Source organism: Callithrix jacchus, chromosome 15 (assembly GCF_049354715.1).
Source record: "Callithrix jacchus isolate 240 chromosome 15, calJac240_pri, whole genome shotgun sequence".
Lineage (NCBI taxonomy): Eukaryota > Metazoa > Chordata > Mammalia > Primates > Cebidae > Callithrix > Callithrix jacchus.
This window is the reverse complement of record NC_133516.1, coordinates 5,715,230-5,721,576: the sequence shown is the minus strand read 5'-3', so window position 1 is coordinate 5,721,576 and position 6,347 is coordinate 5,715,230. Positions and strand designations below refer to the sequence as shown.

Below are 6,347 nucleotides of genomic sequence, written 5' to 3'. Positions count from 1 at the left end.
GAGGTCCGGGTGCAGCCACTGGCACTCACCCTGGCCCTCTTCATTGAGGGCCATCTTCATGACCTGGGTATAAGACTCCCTGGGGAGACTTTTGCTGGGCCCATGAGTCTGAGGAGTCGGTGATGGTCGCATGGAAGGCCTCCTGATTCTGTTTCATGAACTCAAAACTGTCACCCACATGGTCAGCTTCAAGCTAGACTAGCCAACAGCCATGCCCAGCAGGAACTTTTTGGGGACTTGGATGACATCTTCGACGATCTCACACTTGACCACGGACTCCACGGAGCGGTGTGTTTCACCACCTCGCACAGGACCTGGATGGTCAGCACCTGTTGGGGGTGGGAGGGGGCAGCTGCAGAGAGGCAGGTGGGCGATCAGCTCCGAGGGGGAGAACTCATCCCCCTCTGTGCATTGGATGACACGCATGACACCAGCACGTGGCCATACGCCTGGCTGCAGGTGAGGATTTCCTGGGAGCATGTGCATTGAGTTTGGAGCAGCTGCTGCAGCTGCAGCAACAAGGCCTGGCTGAGCCACAGGCTGCAGTTCCCTTGGAACCAGTCCTCGTGGATGGCAGCGGGTGGGAGGCAGCTGGGCCCTTGGGGCTGGGCTCCATGATGGGTGAGGGGGGCAAGGGTTGGGACTGCAGGCTGCATGGAGCCAAGTGCAGTGGCTCAATCTCAGCTCACTGCAACCTCTGCCTCCGGGCTTCAAGCGATTCTCCTGCCTCAGCCTCCTGAGTTCCTGGAACTATAGATGCCCTCCACCACGCCCAGCTAATTTTTGTATTTTTAGTAGAGATGGGGTTCACCATGCAGGCCAGGCTGGTTTCAAACTCCTGACTTTGTGATCCACCTGCTTCAGCCTCCGGAAGTGCTGGGATTACAGGCGTGAGCCACCTCACCCGGCCGGTCATTGAATTTTGTAAAGCTTGCCAGGTAATACTAATGTGCAGCTAAGGTTGAGAACAATTAGGATAAGAGGATGAATGAGGGAATGAATGAAGAAATTAATGAATCTACAGTCTTACACTTCAGACTTCAAGCCAGTGTGTGTGTGTGTGTGTGTGTGTGTGTGTGTGTGTGTGTGTGTGTATTATCCATAATAATCACTGGGGAGACTGAGGCTTACAGAACAGAGAACGGAACCCATGTTCTTGAGGGACTGTTCTGTCATAAGCACTGGTCTAAATGCTTTAAATGCATTTTCTTGTGAATCCTCTAAAAAACCCCAGGAGGATGAATATTGTTATCCCATTTCACAGAAATGGACTGAAGATGCCTAGAGGTTAAATGTCTTGCCTGCAGTTATATATTCAGTTATTAGCTGACACAGGAGTAGACCCAGGCCTCCTAAAACAAATGCCAACCTCCACCACTACCCTGAGCCCTGAGCCCTGAAATGGGAAAGGCCATACTGGGAAATGTGCCTCACACCCAGCCAGTGGAGGTCTCGTCCAAAAGAGCTCATCAGGCCCTAGCTGTAGGAGCAGAGGAACATTGGCTGGGCATGGTGGAGCTGGAAATAATGCTGCCTGCTGGACAAAAGGGGGCTGAGGCTGGGGCAGGAGATGGGGCAGCACAGACCCCTAACGTTCTCAGATGCCTTTTCTTAAAAAGAAAGGACTGGCCTTCATTCTGAGTTTCTAACTTTCTTACATTGTGTTAACAGAAAGTGAAACCAAATTATTTTATGACATCATAATATAAAATGTCATAAAATAATCCAATGGTCATTTTGATTCCGACCCTCCCACCATTGGCAAAATTAGAAGGTAGTAACCCTAGGCTGCTCTGACTGGTTGGTTTTTTTATTGATCCAAGAAAAAAAAAGGGAAGCCAAAGGTTTCTCTGGGGAATTAAAGACAGACGCCAGCTAAGGGAAGAAACGGGAGAGAGAGAAGACAGCAGGTGAAACTGAGTTTGTTTTGAGACTGAAGGCATGGTCCCAGGACTGTGGCAGTGAGGAAATCACGTCCAGCTGGAGCCAGACTTTCTGGGAGTGGAGCCCAGGGATCTGACTTCACAGGCTCCCCAGGTGATTGTGATGAACTTTAAAAACCTCCGTACTTGCTTGTGAAGAGACCTCGAGAAAGGGAAGTAGCTGGAGGGCCAGATGAGATGATGGATGATTTGAAGGATGATTTGTATGGCTGTTGTTTTAATGTAGAAAATACTTCAGCTTTTTCATTTTTACTTTTTTATTGAAAGACAATATTCATATAGAAAAGTACATGTCATCAGTGCCCAGCTTGACACATTTTCACACTCAGGACAGTCCTGTAACCAATGCTCAGATGAAGAAACAACATTTTGACTGGGTGAGGTGTCTCACACCTGGAATCCCAGAACGTTGGGAGGCTGAGGCAGGTGGATCACCTGAGGTCAGGAGTTCGAGACCAGCCTGGCCAACATGGTGAAGTGCTGTCTCTACTAAAAATACAAAAAAGTAGCCAGGCGTGGTGGTGCACACCTGCAATCCCAGCTACTCAGGAGGCTGAGGCAAGAGAATTGCTTGTGTACCTGGGAGGTAGAGGTTGCAGTGAGCTGAGATTGTACCATTGCACTCCAGCCTGGGCAACAAAAATGAAAACTGTCTCAAAAAAAGAGAAAGAACATCTCCAGCATCCCAGAAGCCCTCTCATCCCTACTTCTTAAGGGCAGACTCGTTTTGCCTGTTTGTATACTTTATGTAAATGAAAGCATATTGCATGTGCTGTCTCAGGCCTGGCTGGTTTCCCTCGTCCTTACGTTTGTCAGACCTGTGTATGTTATTTGCATATAATTGTAGATTGCACGTTCTCATTGCTGCAGAATGGTCCACTGTGACTTACATCACTCATTCTACCGATCACGGATGTTTGACGCTTTCTAATTGGAGGCATTACAAGTAGCGCTGTTTTGCAACAGGTCCTTGATGGGAATTCCAGAATGAACTTGGCAATGCTTGGTTTCCAGGCTGCGGCCTCCTGAACCAGAGTCACATAACACGCCGGGAGTTCTCTTATGAACCAAGTTCCTCCCCAGAGAAACCCAGACCCAGAGTAGCCACAGGCTGAGCCTTGACTCTGGTCAGAAACCAGATACCCCAACGCCAGAACCTAGTCACATGCTGACCCAAGCATGTGGGACCCCCGACCCAAGTCACCATGCAACTGTAGCTCTAATTCAAGTCCACAGTTTCTAGACTAGAGTCCTGGGTGGGGTCCATGGGCTACATACCCCCAAGGGGAAAGGGGGTGTCCAGCAGGTGCCTGAGTGTCAAGGTTGTGGCCTTAGGGATGGGCTCCTCCTCACTGAGCTGCAATCCCTTACAGGCAGTCACACTGGAAGCCATGTTAGGAAAACTCCTCGGGCCTTGTAATGGGGCAGGCTCACATGCAGGCTCCTTGGCCCTGTGCCCTGCCTAGACCTGTTCTGGATTCCACCCTACCCTTCCCCAAGGTTGCTGCCACCTCCCACCTGCCAGGATTGGGCAGGGCCTCTGAGACATGGCCAGGAAGGCTGGCAGGCAGGAGGGCTGGGGCAAGCACTGGGGGCCAGGGAGGGGACAACAGAGCCCATAGTCTATCAGAAGCTGTTGCTCTGGGAGCCAAGCCTGGAGTCAGAGGAGGAAGAAGAGGAAGAGAAAGAGGAGACATCAGAGGCACTGGTTCCCAACCCCTGGAGGCCTCAGGACTCTTCTGGGTAAGTAAGGGAGGGGTCTGGGGACCAGCCTTCCCAGGCTTAAGGTTTGCAAGTCCCTCCCTCTGGAGCCCCTCAGGGGGACCAGGTGACTCCATGCTGTGCTTAGCTCCAGGCACTGTCCCATCAACTTGGGGAAAATGTAGGCTGCAGCCCCAGACTTGGCTTGACCCAGTCACAGGTCTGTGCATCTGGAAAGACATTGGTACCAAGCCAGCCTCTGCTTGGTATCATCTGCTGCTCTATCAAAAGTCCCCAGCCCCCAAGCCCTGGTACAGGAGGCACCTGCTGGGCAGGTTGGGGCCTGGCTACATCTGGCAGCACCTGCCTCCAGCCCCTTCTCTCCCACCTGCCACACCCCATTGGGCCTTCCTCCCACCTGATTCAACTCTGCCTTTCCAGTCTCCCCTCCAGAGGCTCCTACCCTAGCTAGCCTCAGTTTCCCCATCCTTTCACAGCTCCATGTCTTTGCCCAAGCTGTGCCCACGTGAAGAAGCCCTTTTCTCCTTGGCAGACTTGTACTCCTCTTGCTAAATCAAACCGTTTTTTGTTTTTTTAAACGGAGTCTCATTCTGTTGCCCAGGCTGGAATGCAGTGGTGCGATCTCCACTCACTGCAACCTCCACCTCCTGTGTTCAAGCAATTCTCCTGCCTCAGCTTCCCAAGTAGGTGGGACTACAGGTACATGCCACCGTGCCCAGCTAATGTTTTTGTATTTTTAGTAGAGACGGGGTTTCACCATGTTAGCCAAAATGGATGGTCTCAATCTCCTGACCTCATGATCTGCCCGTTTCAGCCACCCAAAGTGCTAGGATTACAGGTGTGAGCCACCATGCCCAGCGCTAAATCAAACCCTCTGGAAAACATTCCCTGGGGACTCTCAGGGTTCCTCGGCATCCCTCTGTCCCAGCCACAGCTCAGGACACCCCTCTGCAGGAACAAGGCTGGTGGGCTGCCTGGAACCTGGACCTGTCTAGCGGCCGCCCTGCTGCTGCTGGCTGTGGGATGCTTCCTGGCCATGTGGCAGCTCCAGCATCAAGGCAGCCCGACAGGAAGCCTGGGCTCCATGGTCCCTCCACCCAGCAGACACTCCCATGGCCCTGGCATTTACCATCACGGTGCCATCATCAACCCTGCAGGTCAGTCATGCTGGCAGCGGCTTGGGGGAGGGAGGGTCAGGGGTCACTGGGCCCAGTCCCTCCTGCTGTATTACAGTCCCTTCCTTGCTGCAGCCATGTGCTCCCACCTAGGCCGAGAGCTGCTTGTTGCTGGGGGCAACTTTGTGGATGCCGGCATGGGAGCCGCTTTGTGCCTGGCAGTGGTGCATCCTCATGCCATGGGGCTAGGTCAGTGACCCCGGATCCCGGATCGCAATCCCAGTGCCCAGCCTGATCAGTGACATGGGCCTCACAGAGTCAGTAGCCCTGACCTCAAGGCTTCTCGATGAGCAGGACCCAGAGTTTGGGCAGCAGTCCCCATCCCTTGAGCCAGGTCTGTGTCACCTTGACCTCAGGCATGGTCAGTAACTCCTGATCCCAGACTCAGTCAAGGGATCTTGACTGAAACAAGTCAGCAGCCCTTGACCCACACCTGCTGAGTGACCCCTCTGTCTCCTGCATGTGCCATGTTTTGGGTTCTCTTCCACAATAGCTCCTCGGGCAGTTCCATGGCCCTGACATCAGGCCCAGCACAGATCCTGACCCCTGGCCCCTGGAGTGCCATTGCTTGCAGCTCTGCCCACCCTGTACCTGCTGCACACATGCTTTGGCTGCCTGCCCTGGCCACGCCTGCTAGTCGGTCCTACCACACTGGCTCAGGAGGGCTTCCTGGTGGACAAGCCCCTGGCAAGGGCCCTGGCAGCTCAGGGCACAGGTCTCTGTCCACTGCTTTGCCATCCTGATGGGATGCCCCTGGGCGCTGGAGCCTGAGCCACCAACCCACAGCTGGCAGATGTGCTTCACAGGGCAGCCCTCGCTCCCACCTCAGACCTTGCCAGGGACTCACTACTGAGTCTGCTGGCAGGAGACCTGGGGGTGGAGGTGCCCTTGGCTGGGCCCAGGCCCACTTTGGAACCAGCGCAGCAGCTACCCATGGCCCAGGGCATCCTGTTCACCACCCCCAGTCCCTCAGCTGGCCCAGAGCTGCTGGCACTGCTGGAGGCAGTCCTAGGGTCTGGGGCACCCAGCCCTGACCCCTGCCCACCAGTCTTGCAAACTGCTGTTGAGCCTCAAGAGCAGCACCCTGGCCACCATGGACAGCAGCGGCTCTGTGTTCCTTCTCACCTCCTCGCTCAATGGCTCCCTTGGTTCTGCATACCTGTTCCCAGGCACGGGGGTTCTGCTCAGCAACACGATGGCCAAGTCTACTGCTAGTGCCTGGGCCTGCCCCCTCATCCTCTGGGGCAGCCTGGATGACACAGAGGCCAATGTATTGGGGTTAGTGGCTTCAGGGACCCCTGATATGGCCAGAGCCATGACTCACACCATACTCAGCCATTTGGCAGAGCCCCAAACCCAGGCCCAGCACCAGCACCAGGGCCAGCAAGAACCAACAGAGCAGCCCAGCACTTGTGGTCAAGGGATCCTGCTGCAGGTGGCAGCCTACACAGAGCATGTGCATGTCTCCCATGTCCCCCATGGCTGCTGCTTCTACCAGGGGATCTAA

At 54.3% G+C, this 6,347-nt stretch overlaps 1 pseudogene; it reads left to right on the top strand.

The window, feature by feature from the left end:
- Positions 1–424: 424 nt before the first annotated feature.
- Positions 425–6,347, top strand: LOC128931162 (glutathione hydrolase 6-like; annotated as a pseudogene).